Source organism: Protopterus annectens, chromosome 5.part1 (assembly GCF_019279795.1).
Source record: "Protopterus annectens isolate FY-2018-M chromosome 5.part1, PAN1.0, whole genome shotgun sequence".
NCBI classification, from domain to species: domain Eukaryota; kingdom Metazoa; phylum Chordata; order Ceratodontiformes; family Protopteridae; genus Protopterus; species Protopterus annectens.
The window spans coordinates 667637717-667655692 of NC_056736.1; the positions used below are offsets into that span (position 1 = coordinate 667637717).

The following is a 17976-nucleotide window of genomic DNA, read 5'->3' on the forward strand; positions in this document are numbered from 1 at the left end:
TTACCAAAACATGAACATAGATATGGAATAAGTGATCAACAGTGATTAATTTCTCTACTGCAGGACATCCTACATTAACAGTCTTAGTGTTGCTTTTTTAATAACCCCTTGACATTTCTAATACTGCCTATTATTAGCTAGTAAATCACTTAGTTAAAGAAACCAGACTTCAAAAAAGACTTAACACTATAAGGAGCTACGGGTGTTAACTGGAGAAATACACAAAAATAGCTATAGGCTTGAATGAGTTAAATATATTTATTATTTATTTATTTAGCATTTGTTTACTGGGATAGTCCGACTGGGTAAGAGCCCTTTTTCTGCAGAGTCTCAAGGAGAAAAGCTCCAGAAACAATTAAATACAATGAAACAAAAAAATTACACATATCACGAAAAAGACTTGAGTTACATACATTGGAACTGAACTACATATATATACAAGTTGGTAGAAAGTAAACTACTTGGAAACAATGCACTATGTGGAATATAGAACATTAGCTAGTAAAGAGAAAAATGTTGGTATTGTGACTAGAGAAACAGGATAGTGAGCAACATAGTGTAGTAATCTAGGTAGGGAAGTATCAGAAGACTAGGTGGTTGTGGGGGAGGATGAGGTAGTAGGTTTTAACCTAAGCCAGGACAAGGACAGAGTCAGTTAGCACTGAGGTGGATTCTAATTAGTTTTTTGAACTGTATTGGGTCAGCAGTAGTTGTAATGTGTTGTGGTAACAGTTGCCCAACACAAGTAACCACAATACATATCAAGGGCTGATTAACCTGAATTTGAATTAATACAAATAATGCAATGCAAACTATGACTACAAGCAGATGCTAAATACACTGTCTCACTACTGTAAGGACAAATTCTTTCACCTCATACAACTCTACAAAAGTAAATACCTCAGTGTCCTACTACAATCATTTACATTCATGTCTTCTGGAATGTTACAAGGTAAGATAGCTACATTCCACATGCCTCAGTACCTTACGCTAGGCTGATATCGTATGCACCCACCCCAAGCCTTTATCCTAGGTAATCATTTGACATGCTTTAGACTCCTGGACTGTAATCTATCCTATTAAATTCACTTATTCATCCACAAACACCCTGAATACGTCCTAATTATTAAGACTTAAACTAATTGACACATGCCCCCACAAACCCCACAAAATAACAGATACTAAACTTCTGTCATTCCAAAATCCAAAGATGGACTCTACAATAATAGCTAATCTACTAAGTTCACGGTGCACTCCCATCCGAAACCCAACCCAGAGGCAAAATATAGCACCACAGTTGGTCACAAAACGTTCAGCAAATGTACACAATCAAATCATGCATAATCATGCATATGGTCTTTAACAAACAATAAAATTACTCACTTAAATATTAATTCAAAAGGAAAAAAAGCAATGCAGATCAACAACACTGAAATTATAATCCATATTCACAAGCTAAGTAAACATATGTATGATGTGAGAAAAGTCAAGCAATGACAAACTGTAAACAAAGGATTGCGTATTTTATTAACTGAAACACTAGAAATGCATGTTTAACTAATGTCTTTTATTTTGAGCTTCAGACAATTACACAAGTAAGTAAACTTAACTCTTAACTTTGAAAACACTAATGCAAGTCAGCTTTGTAAAATGAATTCATCTTAAATATACTCTTTACCTCTAAGAATATTGTCTGAATACATTAAAACTAAAATTTAAATCACCTCAAATCACTCTAAAGTACTACATGTAAAAATAAACACAGCTGCTGCAACTGCAGACAGTGTGTTACAGGAAATCGAAGATCAAAATGCTGCTTTTGCAATGGGACCCCAGATGTGGGTGCTGCTCGCCAAATTGCCACATTCTGAATATACTACTTCCAAAGTAATGTCATCTCAGAGTAAATGAATTACTTGTGTTGCTTAAACACCAAGTATTCCCTTTCATCTACTTCTGTGGCAATGCATTTATATGGCCTAGTATCTGGCAGTAGGCTATCCTCTCAAGAACTTTTGCTAATGATCAATGTGGTTTTGTGGAGGGGAAATAGACATTTGACAACATTAAATGAACAATGATGATCCAGAGGGAAGAAGAATGTAAGAAAATACTATTATTGTTGGTGAGTCTTGATGCAGAGAAAGAATTTGACAGAGTAAGCTGGGATTTTATGAGCAGGGCAATGGAAGTAATTGCATTCCCTGATTAAATTATAAGGTTGATTAGGTGGACATATGAGGGACTGGAGGCAAAATTTAAAGTAGGTGGGTTCCTCTCTGATAACTTATGTTTGAGCAGAGGAACCAGGCAGGGGTGTCCTCTTTCACTTTGTATCTGTATGTTTAGAACCACTGGCAAAGAAAATAAAGGTATCAGAAATTCAAGGATATAATTGGTATGGTAGTCAAGAAAAGCTGGCTTTATTTCTAGATTATATTATTTTATACCGGATAAAACCAGAAAAGGATGTTTCAGTGCTGTGGAACATTTTAAGACAGTTTCAAATCCTTTCAGGATAGAAAATTAATGAAGCTAAAACAAAGGCAATCACTATAAACTGTGTACCCACACACAAATTGGTTCAGCAATACCCACATTTATTGGGACATGATAAAATGAAGTATTTAGGAGTATGGATTAAAAATGATTCTGTTATGGCAGCTAAGGATATGTGGGAAGAGACTAAACGAAAGATAATACAAAAACTGAGAAAATGGAAGCATTATGGATATGGACAGCTAGATACAAATAGTCAAAATATTTTTAGTCCCTTTAGTTTTATACACAGGTCAGGCATATTTTTATCAACCATAGGAAAAGTTGTGGATAGCAATTAATAAAGAGTTGAAGGTTTTTATCTAGGAGGGTAAGACAGCATGAGTCAAGTGGGATAAGATGATTCTTCCAGTAGAACAAGGTGGATTGGGATTACCCAATTTGAAGGGGTATTTCAGAGCTACACAATTAAGGCTGCTATACATACCACAAGCAGAAACCTACAATTCAAATTGGAAAGGGATGATGATGAAATGGAAGGAAGCTCAAGAAACAATGAGAGACTGGATTTTGGATGCAGATCCTTAAGGAGAATAACAGAATATTATATTCAGAAAGTAGCAGAAAATATTCTAAGAACTAAGTCAAAACGGGAATGGAGAAATGAGATTCTGTCAATAGGGATGACTGCAACTAAGGATACAGAAAATAGGCATGAAGAGGTTGGAATTTATTGCAGAACACTGGCAAAGGAACCAAGGTACTAGGAGAAAATAACATGAGAAGGAAAGGTAATAGAATGGGAAGAGGCCAAGAATTTATTTGGACTGCAGGCTAGAGATTGACTTCCCTATCAAGGATCGATATTAAAGAGTAGGCAAAAAGAAGGAAATACAGGGATCCTAAGTAAAATACAAGAACTGGTAGAGTCTTTACTAGAATCTAGAACAGAAGCTGTTGTTAAAAAAAAAGGATAATTAGTAGGGAATATAAAATATTGCATGATAACTATAAGAATCAATCAAAGGAGGTTAGAAAGGATTGGGAAGATAGCCTGGATGTGCAATTCACAAATAAACAATGGGGGATATATGTATGTCTCCCAAACATGCAACAAAGTCTAGAAGATTTGGGATCTTTGCTTGGAAATGTTTACATTGGTATCTGTATACCCCAATAGATGTAAAATTTTCCTCGGGTAGATAGCAAATGGAGGTGTGATGAGGAAGAAGGGGATAATTGGAAACACATTTTTGGGAGTGTAATAAGCTGGCAGAGTGAAAATAAAATTTCCTGCAGGCTACTGTATCAGAAATACTGGGTCAGCAAATTGGTGTAACCAAGGAAATTATTTTTTGAGCACTGATACATAATGAGAATTCCCTAAACATAGCAAGGCCTTGCTGCATCTAATTATAGTGGCTGCCAAAAAAGCATTTACTACTAAATGGAAATCAAAGTCTAAACCAACTGGACTAGAAGTAGTGAATATAGTTATAGAGATAAAACAACTAGAAATAGGATCTTTAGAAAACAGTAGGAGCAAATTACATAGAAAAATGGGAATCATAGGAACAATACATGCACAAAAATGTTTTGGAGGAGGAATGACATTTAAAAGAAGGCATAATTTAAATGAGCTATGTAATGTTTGGCTGACAATGATAAGATTGATTATAAGTGACATATAATGTTTGCAACTAAAAGTATGTCAATATGGTTTACATTCACTTATATAAATGTATGATTACCTATGTCATAAGTGATACTTTAATAAAGATGCCACTTGTTTAAAAAAAAAAGAAAAATGACAGAGTCTAGCTAATAGCTGACAGCCTTAAACAGGAGACAGATGAGTTATTTTATAGACAGCCAGGACCACTGAATGCTTAACACCCAGAGCAATTACTCCTGAGGTTACAGAGAAACTGTAAATTTGCACCAGGAATTTTTCTGTTAAAAGGACAGCCATCTTAAGGAAAAACTGGGTGCAACACTGTTAATTAGAACTTGCAATTATCCTGAAAACAAATGCACATTTTTCAATGAGATCCATAATGGATGTTGAACAAGTTCAGTTTGTTTACTCTGGCAGTTAATTAGCATGATTCCTAGCAGGGAACAGAAACATCTATCTTAGTAACTTGTTCTATTTTTCGTATATAAGCAGTCTGTCTAATTTGGTACCAGGGAGTCTTTAAGGGCTTAATAATATGTATGAGACACCCTTACTGTCTATTGTGGTCTTCCAAAATTGTTTAGGATGTCTCGGTGGGTTTGCTTTTTTGTAAGAAAATTCAACTTAGTTGAATTTTGTAGCAGGCCTCATCTTTTTAAAAATGTGTCTCACATAGAAGAAAGCGGCATCTCTTGGGTTTCTTTCTATTTCTTCTATGCCCTATCCCCCTCTTTTAAATGTGCTTTCTCCCCTTTCTAGCTCTTGTTGGGAGCAGTCTGGAACTGATGAAAACACTCTAAGGAAGTCATTCAATACATCATTACACCTATTTCTTTATAAAAGGTTCCGATCAAACATGTCCACGTTTATTAAGAGAGTGGTTTTGCCCTTTTAAACAAGTAGCAGGTAGTTACAAAAAAATGTCTCTCAGAAAAGTAAGAAACATCTATCTTTATAATACCACATTGTAGCCATGTTGGTATGAACCTCATCCAGAGAACTGCATGTCCCTGGTTTAACGCAGTCATCTGTGTTTGGTGTGATATTATTTAAGTCTTATAATTCTATACAGAGGCATTTTACTTGATCAAATCCAATTCAAGATCCCTGAACAGTGTAACATTTTTTTTTTCTGAGCAACCTGGTATGCATCTGCAAGGACTCTGACAAACTGCATTATGGTAGCTGGAGCGGGGGCATATATGAAGAACTTTGGAGAGCTACCTATTATTAGTTATGACTCTAGGCAATTGGGTTTGGTATCGCTTAGCAAGGAATTTTTCTTACCCAACATAGTAGGTATATTATTTTTAACCTTTTATTCCTTGCAGTTGTCTTTTATCAAAAAAGTTGTGGAAATTACACTGCATGTAGCAAGAAAGAAAGTTCCTTTGTTAAGAAATCTGTCATGGTGGACTCTACATCATGCACCTTCTATGTATTATTAAAATTAAATATTACCAGCACTAAGAATGCAGTTCCCTCCACGTGCGGTGTCAGCCGTGCATTATTTACACAGTAACACACACCCTGTCAGGCATTATTGCTTGCTTAATATTACATTGTGAGATAGTTAATCTGCACAGATACGACAGAAGGCTGCCCACGCAAGCATCAGAGAGACCTTAAAGAGTAAGATTTATCATCAGTTAATTTCTGAAATAAATGACAGGAGACAAGCAAGATGCAAATATGCCGCAAAGTTTTAAAAACTCCAACCATCTGGAACTTCTCTGCTAACAGGTATGGAAAAAGTAAAAATTCCACAGTGTGACAGTGTCATGTCACCCTCAATCAAGAGACATGAGAAGGTGCAAGCCAGTCTGTCTGAGTCAGATGGCCTATCCGATATCCCTGGGCTGAAACCTGTTTTTAATAAAATGCAGAGGAACGCATTGGAAAATTGAAGGAAAAATAAAACCAGACAGCAGTTCAATGGCCAAGGATCAGCACTTAAACACTCATGAGTACCCCTAAAATCTTTTTAACCCCTTCTTTGAACAGAAAAGAGTAGACTGAGAGCAAAACATGAAACAAGGACCCCTTAAACAAACAGCCAAGAAAACAAGTTTCAACACTTTACAACTACTGAAGAAGCCTGTGCTAAGTCTACAAGGTGAGAAATAAAAAATACTTCCAAACTGTAACCCAATTGATCTTTAACCTTAATTAAAGCAATCTCACAACAACTGAGGACATCTAAACTACATTCTCTACTATCTGCATTCCAAAAGTTATTGAAGCCTGAGTGACTCATAAGGTTCAAGATCCAATTCTTGCCTAGGACAAACATGCTCTCGGATGACAAACCTAGAATACTAGCTACAGCAGAGACATAGGCCACATCTAGACAATCTGCATCATCAGCAGTAGATTCCTCTAGAAGCAGCTCACTTAAAGGGATCCAATTACCACATATTATACCACATAAATCACTGTCATGGACCACATCAATATTAGACTGACATGTTAGTGGGAACCCAAGCTTGACATGAACCATATGATGGTGTGTCAACCACAGTGGCTCATCTTGCAAGTCAAAGGTAGCTACTCTCATTTGCAGGACTACATCACCAAGTACATAGGTAACTGCAGTAACTTTCCAAACTTAGAATCAACATTAACCAAAGCATTAAAATCACTGAGGATTAATGACATCATATATTCAAGCACTAAGTCAAAGAATAAGTCTGATAATTCTTACAGAAATGCCCCTACATATCCAGGTGGACAGCAAACGTGGAGAAATCTATAATTCAATCCAGCACCAAGGATATACTCAACTGTGCTGGAACTTCCCACACTGATCTGGGTAATGCCAGGCAATAATGAAATGCATATGGCCACATCACCACTGAAATTATCCTGACTGGGTTTGTGAAAGATGTAGAAACCTGATGGCATGGATGCAGCCAGATGCCCATGATAAATGCCACATCAACCATATGAAGCAGACATGAAACTATACCTAATTTACTTAGATCAACCTGGTGTTACATAACACAGCCCTGGAAAGGTCCATAGGAGAATGCATTCTGTCTAGAGGTCAAAAAGACAACCCAACTCCCAAGGTGCCATAACAAAATGGGGCAAAATGGGGGAACCCTAACACAGTTGTATTTCACTCTCATTTATTACCCGGTCACTCTAACCAAGATGTGACCACCCAAATCAGGACATTCAAAAAAAAATTATTTATTCACTATAATGTTCCATCTGTGTTGTCCATTTTCATTCTTCCTCAACATATGGGTTATGATCTGATCCTTGGATCTGACTCGGACACTATTTCACAGCTCGTGGATACTACATGCTCTCGAGTTCCTCCCTTACTCATAATGCAGTAGCCCCCCTCATTCTCTAGATATTGTTTGCAGCTTCTTATTGTATGACATAATGACATTCTAGCTTTACGATGGAAAGTCACTATCTGGAGCTCAAACAGAAGGAACTCTGGTTCCTATAACACTCTCCCGCTCTTCCAGAAGTCATCAACAGAAACAGGGTAGGGAGCCAGTGGGGGGAGTTGAGGAAGAATGAAAATGGACAACACAGATGGAACTTTATGTTGAATACATAATTTCTTTATCTGACATTGTCAATTTTTATTCATTTGTCAACATATGGGACAGAGTTCCCAACTACCTGAATCCTGGGTGGACTCTAAGGATGGATATTCCTGAGCACTGCTGAGTTGAAGGATGCTCTTCCCTTAGAGACTGGATCCAATTTGTAATTAAGAATAAAAGTATGGGGGTTAACCCAAGCAGCAGCCACACAAATGTCATCTATGAAAGACCAGGATAAAAAAAGCTGATGAAGCTACCATGGACCTGGTTGAATTGGCTCTTATAGACTTTGGCAAGATCACACCAGACCTATTATAGACAAAGGAAATGCAATCTGTCACCTATTTTGATATGGTTACTTTTGAAAGTGGATGACCCAATCTATTTTCTGAAAAGGTTACAGATAATTGATCTGATTTCCTAAATTTCTCCCATCTGTGTAGATAGAAGCATAATTGTTTATGAACAACTAATAAGTGCAAAATGTATTCAACTTTGTCTGAAAATTTTGGAAAGAATACTGAGAGGTTAATAGATCGATTGATGTTAGATTCTGACCACCACCTTAGGGAGAAAGGAAGGACTGGTTCTTAAGGACATACTATCCTTATGAGAAATCAAATAAGGAAGCTTAAAACATAAAGCTTGAAGTTCTGAAACTCTCCTGGCCGATGTTATGGCTATCAGAAATATAGTTTTCCAAGTCAAATATTTCAGTTCACATTTTGCAGCTGGTTCAAATTGTTTCTGAGTTAGGGCCTGTAACATTAAATTCAGATCCCACGATGGAGTAAGGTCCTTAAAGGGTGGTTTGACTAGAAAGGTTCCTTTTATAAACGCTTTACAAAGACATGAAGAAGCCAATGTAGAATTATCGACTCCAATATAGAAATTGGAGATGGCAGCTAACTGAACCTTAACTGTAGAAGGACTAGCCCCATCATTAAAAATTAAAAGCAAGGAATTCAAGAACTTTAGGTACTGGTGCTAGAAAAAGGATCAATATCTTGTTGCTGCACCCAAAGGACAAATCTTTTCCATTTGCTTTTATAAATTTTTCTAGTGGAAGGTTGGTGGGATGACAAAAGAATGTGGCAGACTGGGGAAGAAACCTTGGGATGGCTGGCTATCAACAGAATTGGAGATACCACATGGTCAGCTTTAGACCGAGGATATCCAGGTGAGCAATGTCTGTTGGGTGAGACAGAAGGTCTGGAATTGGATCCAGAATCCAAGGCATGTGAACTACATGAAGCCAAAGGAAGGGAAACCAAATCTGGTGAGGCCAATAAGGGGCAATGAGGATGATCTTGCTCTTCAATCAGGATGTTTTCTGTAGGAATTTGGGGATTAATGGAGTTGGGGGATAAGCATACAGGAGACCTGGGGGCCAATCGTGAAGGGGATCATCTGTTGGTAACTCCCATGGCAGGGGGATTAGGGCAAAGAACCTACTGTACTTGTTGTTTAGGGAAGATACAAACAGGTTGGAGCATGGCTGGCCCCACTGGCAGAATATCATTTCTGCAACTTTTTTTGTTGACAGACCACTAGTGAGGTAGTAATATGGACCTGCTCAACTTGTCTGCTATCATGTTGGATTTCCCCAGTTTGTGCACTGCTATCAGAAATCAATTATTAACGATCACCCATTGCCACACTCTCATAACTTCTTGACATAAGAGGTAAGATCTGGTTCCTCCTTATTTGCTGATGTACCATACTACAGACATATTGTCCATCTGAATCGCAATAGTTCCGGAAGGGAGAGAGTTTTGGAACAACTGAAATGCTAGGAGCACTGCCTTCATTTCCAGGACATTGATATGCACGTTGGCCTCTTCAGGGGACCACGTTCCTTGAACAGTCTTTCCCAAGAAATGTCCCGACCCACCCAATCCGGGAAGTGTCAGTGGTCACTATGGCCTTGAGCTGAGGGGGAGGACAAATGGATGACCTTGTAAAATCTGATCTGAGTGAATCTACCACCAAAGGCATTTCCTGCAGGCCTGAGTTAAGCTGATCTTGGCTGACACAGACTGAAGTAGAATGGACCACTGGGTTGCTAATGTCCACTGAAGAATTCTCATATGGTATCTTGCTAGCACAAGTAGAACTATTGCTGCGGACATGGATCCTAGGGTCTGTAAAATCAGTCTGGCTGACATGAATGAGTTTTAAAGAATTTTTCTGACTTGAAAACGAATAGTTTGAACCCTTGGCAAAAGAAGGGAAGCTATCACTGATGTTGTGTTGAAGAAGGCCTCATGAACTCTAACATCTGAGTTGGTTGAAGAAATTTGTTGTGACTGTTGTAATTCCTAGACTGGAACAAACCTGGAGTATATAGTCTAGAGCTGCTAACAGCAGATGCTTACTCAAAAGTGATTATGAGCCAGTTGTCTAGATACGGAAATACCTGGAATCCCTGCAGTCTCAAGTGGGCTGCTACTACTATCATGCATTTGGTGAACACCCTGGGGGCTGTGCTGAGGTCAAAAGGCAGTACTGTGAATTGGTAGTGACTGGCTCCCAATCGAAAGCATAGATATCTAGTGGCTACCAACCAGAAGCATAGATATCTCCTGGACCTTTTGTTCATTTTTATGTGATGGTACTCATCCTTGAGATCTACTGAGCACATCCAGCTGTCCTTGTGCAGAAAAGGCAAGACAGACTGAATCATGACCATCTGGAATTGGTATGCTGAACTGATTTGCTCAGAATGCTGAGATCCAAAACTGGTCTCCAGTCCCCTGTTTTCTTTAGCACTAAAATAATCTTGAGTAAGTTCTGGATCCTTTCTAATCTGGGGGGAACCTCTTAAATGACACTTTTTTTCTAACAGCTTTTGTACTTCCTGAGCTGCTGTTTTCCTCTGACTGGGTGGCACATCGCAAATTTTGTTTTCTAATGGAGTGGGTAGGGAAAAGTGAATTATATAACCTCTGGAAATAATCCACTGCACCCAAGTACCTTTTGTAATGTCTAGCCAGGCTCTCTGGTGCAGGGATACGGGACCTCCAACTGTCTTCAGAGGTGGGCAATCAGGTCTCCTTTCAGGACCGCTGATAGGGTCTCTCATAGAAAGAATCTCTGGACCACAGGTTCTGCAGGCATCCTCTGCCACGTGAGAGGCGTCTCCCATTTGAGTTCCACATGAATCATGGAATGAACCCTGGGATTTCTTGAACCACATTTTCTGACCACTTCACTGATTCCTCAAAAAAGGTTCTTTGAGGAGTCAAAAAACATATGCCCACTGCAGACAGGGTCTTACCATCTTGCTCGCACCTGCAGTGTGCGTCTTTCACCTTGGGGCCGAATAATGAACTTCGGTCAAAAGGAGCATTGATGAAGGATGACTTGAAGGGCTCCGCAAAATCACACAGACACATCCATGCCTGCCTCTTGATGGAAATGCCTGAACCCGCTGCCCTTGAAGCTCCTTCAGCTGCATGTGAAATAAACCTCATGGATGAGTTTCAAATAGATTAAAGGGTTCCCATTTGTGAAGCAATAGAAGACTCTGCCTCAGAAGTATTGGTCCCTGAGAGAGATTTTGAAAGATTTTTGATCAAATTCCTCTGTAATCTGGTGAAGCGTGCCAAGTAATTCAAAGACATGAGTGCAAAGGTCACTGATGCATACACATGAATCCCAAACCTGTCCAGCTTCCAAGACTCTCTGTTAGAGTGATGAACTGATGAACTCTATTCCACGAGTTCTTTCTTGGCGGCTGCCACTATGACCATAGCAGCCACTGGTGCTCCTTTGTTCCAGAATTCCCTTCCGTTTGGTGGTGCTAGGATCCTACATGGTCTCTTGGGGATCGGCTCAACAGAATCAGGTTCCTTCCACACCTACTGAGAGATCAAATCAATAAGCTCATAAACAGGCCTAGTCACTGGGGAAGTAGACAATGCCCCCCAGAAATACCAATTCCTCTTGAGAAGCGTTACTGGTAGGCCAACCAACCCTTTGTTTAAGGATATCTAAAATGTCTCCAAATAAGATGTCATCAGGTGGTGATTTTGGAGACCCTTCCCCTTCATCAAAATCAGTATCCTCTGATTCTGACTCCTGAGGGGAGTCCAAGTGCCTCCTCTTGCACTTCTTTTTCCTAGGGACTTCTTGGTGGGATGTTCCCAGAGAAGTATCAGAAGAAATAATTATGCAATGTTGAGTAGCCTGGAGATTTTGGGCTCGCTGTCCCTGTGAAGCAGAATGTTGAGGCTCACGACACAAAGACATCTGAGATCCAGATGGAAGATCAGAGGGGGAGAAGCCATCTGACCTCTAGAAGAGTACATTCTCTCTACTACCTTAAAGGCAGAATGCCCTGGGGAGAAGGAAACCATCAGAGCTGAGACGGCATGCTTCTAGACTGATGGCTCCCTCTGACCAGAAGGCACACCACTCAAGGCAGAAGTCTGAACAGAGCTATCGAATGTCAAGGCTCCAAGGAGTACAGACGGCTCTAACTCCTTGTATCTGGAGTACTCAAAGAAGAAACTGGATCCAAAGACAAAATCTTCAGATCCAAAACAGATGGCACTAGGAGTCTCAGATCCAAGGGCTCCAAAACTGAAGGACAGATCAGAGAAGGAGCCAAAACTGGTGAAGGTCTCTGGGCCCATGGTTGTAGGAGCTGGGAGAACTCCCATCAGAATTTATGTTGAGAGAAACTTCCTCATCATTCTGTCCACATCGGCTTCTGTGAGACTTCTGGACGAATGAGGAAAAGGCTATGGAAGGTGATCTAGAGTGACAGCATCTTTCCAAGAAAGGAGATGGGAGCAGAGAGGGTACAAGATCCAAGAAAGACGCATCCAAAGTTCTAGGTATCTGCTTAGGTTCATGATGAGCTGGATCTGAAGATATGGATCTGGTGTTTGAAGAAGTCAGACCTGAAGTCCTGTCTTTAAATCCGAAGATTTTTGAATTTTCTTGAGTGGTTCCTAGGTCAGATATGAAGAAGACTGAGAGGCACCAGCTTATTATAAAGTCTTTTCTTGGCTTATTTTTCTCTCAGACTTGGAGGATTGAGTTCCAGTAAGTGATTCTCCAAAGGCCAAAGGAAGAAGACCCTTGAGAATTAGTTTATTCTTTTGGTCTATTAACGTTCTAGGGTTAAAAGCCTAATAAACATAACATAAAGACTGCAAATATTCAGAACCTAAGCAATAAACGCGGAGATCATGTGCATCTGAAAATGGAATTTTATGCCCATGTTTGCTATATTTTTTAAAACCTGATAGTTTACCTGCCATTTTACCTCACAAAAAAGGAGAAAACAATCCCACTTTTAGAAAAGAAATAACAAGGGAAATTTCCCACTTTTAGAAAAGAAATAACATGAGGGAAATTACAGCAGAAAAAGGGTTGAAATATAAGTATATATATATATATATATATATATATATATATATATATATATATATATATCTTTTTTTTTTTCTTTTTATAATATACACACACACACACACACACATATATATATATATATATATATTTACAGAAAAGAGAGAAAAGGGAATACCAACAATGCTATTAAAGAATTACCGACAAGTGGTAAGAGAAAGATGACCAACAATGGTAATGAAAGACTACCAATGGTAAAAAGAAAAAATATTTACGTTAACTAGGGAAAAACAGGATAAAGAGGAAACTAGCGAAAAGGAAGTAGATATATATGTAAAAGTAAGTTATCTTCTCAAAGTAATATCTGAGAGCTGCAGCGACCACATATGCAAACAATCAGAAACAAAACAAAGTTGTTCTTCCACAACAAAAACTTTTTATTAAGACTGGAAGTAAAATAAAATAAAACTCAATGAGAGTCTTAACTCTAAAAGATTTTCTGATAACTGGTAACTTTTCTAACAATAAAAGACAAACGCTTTGGCAAACAACCTTTTTCAGATCTTAAAAACACAGTCTTGAATCCATTCATTTAAACATGGGTGTGACCAATCAAACTCTTCCTCAGTTGCCATCCCTACATGATTAGTCGTAAAGGGAGCACTCCATTTAATCTGGGTATTCTATCGCATTGCAATTCTGAGATTCATTTTATCTTAGCAGTTTCAGTTAAATTGCATAAATCTACTAGGCTTGGAATTTCATTTAAAATCTCCAATACCATAAAATAAAAACTGTGTCTGGAAAAATTCATTATATGCTGTGATAAGGCATTATTCTTATTCTTTAGCCTTATATCACTGAGATGTCGCAAAATTCTCACTTTAAAAGGACAGTTGGTCTTTCCAACATAAAAACTTGAACAGACTTTGCATGCTGCAACATAAATCACATTTTGTGTATTACAGTCTGCACAGCTATTCAATTTATACTCCCTTTTACTAATAAGGTATTGATATTTATTACTTGTGTTTATATAAACGCAAGCTTTACATGTCCTACATTTAAATTACCTTTTCTCTTGGTTACGTCCATTTTCCTAGTATTTCTTTCTCAGCAGAGTAGCTGTTTCAGATTTTTTTCTATTCTTGAAACAAAACTTCGGGGCTTCTCCTACTATATTCCTAATTTATTCATCTGCTGTTAAAAATTTCCAGTTATTCTTAATTATATTACATACCTGTGGTATATCTTGGCTATATGTAAGCATGCATCTTGTTGGCTCATTTCTATTAGATACATGTATATTTCCTTTATTTTCACTTTCCTGAAGGAAATATGGCTTTCCTCTATTCTCTCTCGTTTTCTTAATCTCCGAAGCTCCTTCACTGATCTCATTTACTTTATATCCTCTGTTATACAGTTGCTGCATTATCTTCATCAATTCCTTTTCATAATCATATTCATTAGTGCATAAGCTACAGCTTCTTAGGAATTGTCCTTTGATTACTTGAGGAAATATAGGCCTAGGATGCATACTGTCTCGATGCAAGAGATGATTCTTCCAGCATTGTTTCCGAAATATCAGTGTACTCATGGTGCTGTGCTCTCTTTTATTCAATGTAACATCAAGGAAGTCTATATTCTTACTTGAGCTATGAACATCAAAGTCCAAAAAGGATGTTGTGTGCTTAACATATTTAACAAACATTAAAAGCTGGGTTTCGTCACCCTTCCATAGAAAGAATATGTCATCCACAAATCTCTTATAAAACAAAATGTTCTTCCATATATAAATGTCATTAAATATAAACTCTATTTCCCACTGAGCCATAACAATATTTGAATAACTGTTCGCACAAGAGGTGCCCATCGCTACCCCTTCAGTTTTGTAAAAAATATTAATTTCCAAAAAATAGTACATTGTTCACCAACACCAATTCAAGCAAAGAACATATTTGTAGGACATGTTTCCTCAAATAGCTTTCTCCAATAGAAATTTACATGTAGCTTCAATACCATAGTCATTGGGAATAACTGTAACCAAACTCCTTCCATCCATCGTTACCACCAAAACTTCTTGAGATGCATCAAATGTTCGGCAGTAAACTGAAAGAGTCTGTAAAAAAATCTGTATCTTTTAGCACAGTTGCTGCACTCAATAGCGCTATCATCAGATTGTGTTCAATATAAACAGAAAGAGGTTCTATGACCCACCTACTACCTGATACTATGGGGTGCATCAGTGGGTTCCTGCTATTCTTGTGTATTTTCAGTAAGCCTTTAATAGATGGAACTGTAGGATGATTCACTTGAAAATACGAATATAGACTCATGGTAATGGTCCGTGTGACCATAAGGTCATATAGATTCTCTTTCATTCTTTTAACAATTCTATCTAGATCATACCTCTGTATTCTTTTATATATAGTTTCATCATTTAATAGTTCTAACATTCTCTGATCATAATATAACTTATCCAGGACCACTATCGCCCCACCTTTGTCCGCTGGTCTTATGATAATCTCATTATTCTCCATAAGTTCCTATAGTGCTTTCCTTTCATTAGTATTCATATTATAAAAACTTTTGCTCTTTCTGTTATTCCTTATAGCAGCTACTTCACTCTCACATACTTTCACAAAAGTTTCCACTACAGGATGCTGTAGGGGAATAAAAGTACTGTTTTTTTAAACATACTAACAGAAACATCATCTCTGTTAATATTAGTGCCTTTAAACACATTTTTAAGTGCTATGTTCCTTGCAAAACATTTTATATCAATAGTAAATTCACAGAGTCGTGAATGTAATGCAGGAATGATGGATAAGCCTTTGTTTAGAATTCTATACTGTGTTTCATTCAAGGTATATCATGACGAGTTCACAATCAGCACATCCATCGAGTTACTTATAGGATCTTGCATATACGTATTTAGTTTGACATTTTCCTTCTCATTCTGTCTCTGCTTAGAGACTGATTTTCTCCTGTGTTGGAACTGTTTCATTAGGATTGGAAGACTGGAAAAAAAACAGCATATGTATTGCTGTATCTTTTGGTCAAGTGCCTGTCAGAGAGCCAATGTTTAATTCAATTACACCAGTTTCATTATTTGTTGTTTCATGAGAACTATTGTTTTATTCTTCTGCAGTTGTAACAGTCTGTCTTTTTTATTGGATCAGTACTCCTTTGTGAGTTTGCGGCAGGTTGTTCACTCAAATTAACACCACACCCCTTGAGTGCTACCTTCTAATCTACTTCTATCAGCCACGCTGTTCCTTTCATTCCTCCTGTCTTTATTTATTTGTTTAGGCCATTCAAAAATATTTAATTTCTTAAAATCTTTAAAATCTCTAGCCAGCTTCTTACTCTTGACAGTTTTTAGATTCTCTTCATAAACAGACAGCGTACGTTGCAACTCTTCAATTTTTAGTAAACACGATTCCAATAACGCCACATCTTCCAGTTCAGTTTCTTTACTCTCTATAAATGCGGCTGCTTCCTCTTCCACTGCCTCAAAGTATTCTATTAGCAATTTTATATATATTTAAAGCTAGTTTCCAAATTAATAGCTTGCCATCTAGCCAATAAATACAGATATAAATTTCCATGTGTAGGCATGCATTTGACTCCAAGTCCTCTAGGTACTATTATGTTATAGTGCAGGCAGGCTTCAAGACAGAAGCGCTGGCACTGAAGCCTTTTTACTTTAAATGCAGTTAGTTCTACCTGCTTAAAAATGCTATTAAATTGTTCAGACAACGTTCCAGTTGTATCTTTAGTAAGTTAAACTTCTGCAAAATTTTAATATAGTAAAGGATTTGTGCTGGCAGTAAGCATACTTCTAACATCGTTGTTCTGTAAACAATGGCAGCAAACAAGTTCTGGAGAATGAGGACGCTACTGCATTATGGGTAAGGGAGGAGCTCAAGAGCTTGTAGTATCCACGAACTGTGAAACAGCGTCCAAGTCGGATCCAAGGATTGGATCAGAACCCATATGTTGAAAAATGAATGAAAACTGACAACATCAGATCCTACTTTTTTCCTATCTTCCTGCAGTACAACCATCGCCAGTGCTAAGCCAACATCTCATAGATGTTAGAGGGTCAAAAGTCAGAAGGTCAAAAGGATGGAGGATAATCTGAAGGTCCACTAGAATAAGAAAGCCTCATATTGCTGATAATAAAAAAGAGTAAGGGAAAATTATAAGTGAAAAAACATATTCCTAAAAGCAGGAAGAATGCACATCTACAAAGACTGCAAGCCCATAAAGTTAACAAGTTTTCAGTACCTACAACTCACCTTGCACTAGGAATGGAGACATTCAAATACATCTTACCCTGCACTGAAGAGCTTGGCTCTCATGACTTATTTTAAGGTCATCATTTAGGTTCATAGGTTCATAGGTTCATACTAGGCTATCTGCCCAAGGGCATTTATAAGCCTAGCCCATAGTTATGTGGCTTTCGCCACCCCTTTAGTTTGAATAAAAACTATGCCTATCATTTTCTGTGCCTCTGTCAAGCAGTGACACTGAAGTAATCCCTGGGGTATATCTGCGATCTCCCATCCATTGGTCAAGATTCCTCTTGAACAAGGCCAGCGAGGTGCTCTGCCTCACATGTACCGGGATTTTGTTCCACAGCATAGGGAGTCTCTGGGTGATGAATCTGTCCCTCCAGCACGTTCTATTTATAACCGTGCCAAGGTTTAAGTCTCCCGCCCTTGTGGTTCTGAGGGATCTAGATTTTTTGAGGTGAAGCATATTCATCAAATCTGGGTTTGACATGGCCTTATATGTCAGGCACAGGTCACCTCTGAGCAAGCGGTATGAGACTGAATAAAGCTGGAGTTCTTTCAGTCG

The 17976-nt window shown here is 38.1% G+C and overlaps 1 protein-coding gene across 6 annotated transcripts in view; it reads right to left on the reverse strand.

Moving 5' to 3' along the window:
- The window catches only part of WASF3 (WASP family member 3), a 1314000-nt gene that overhangs the window by 15270 nt on the left and 1280754 nt on the right, over window positions 1-17976 (reverse strand). The gene's annotated exons all lie outside the window — the stretch shown is intronic.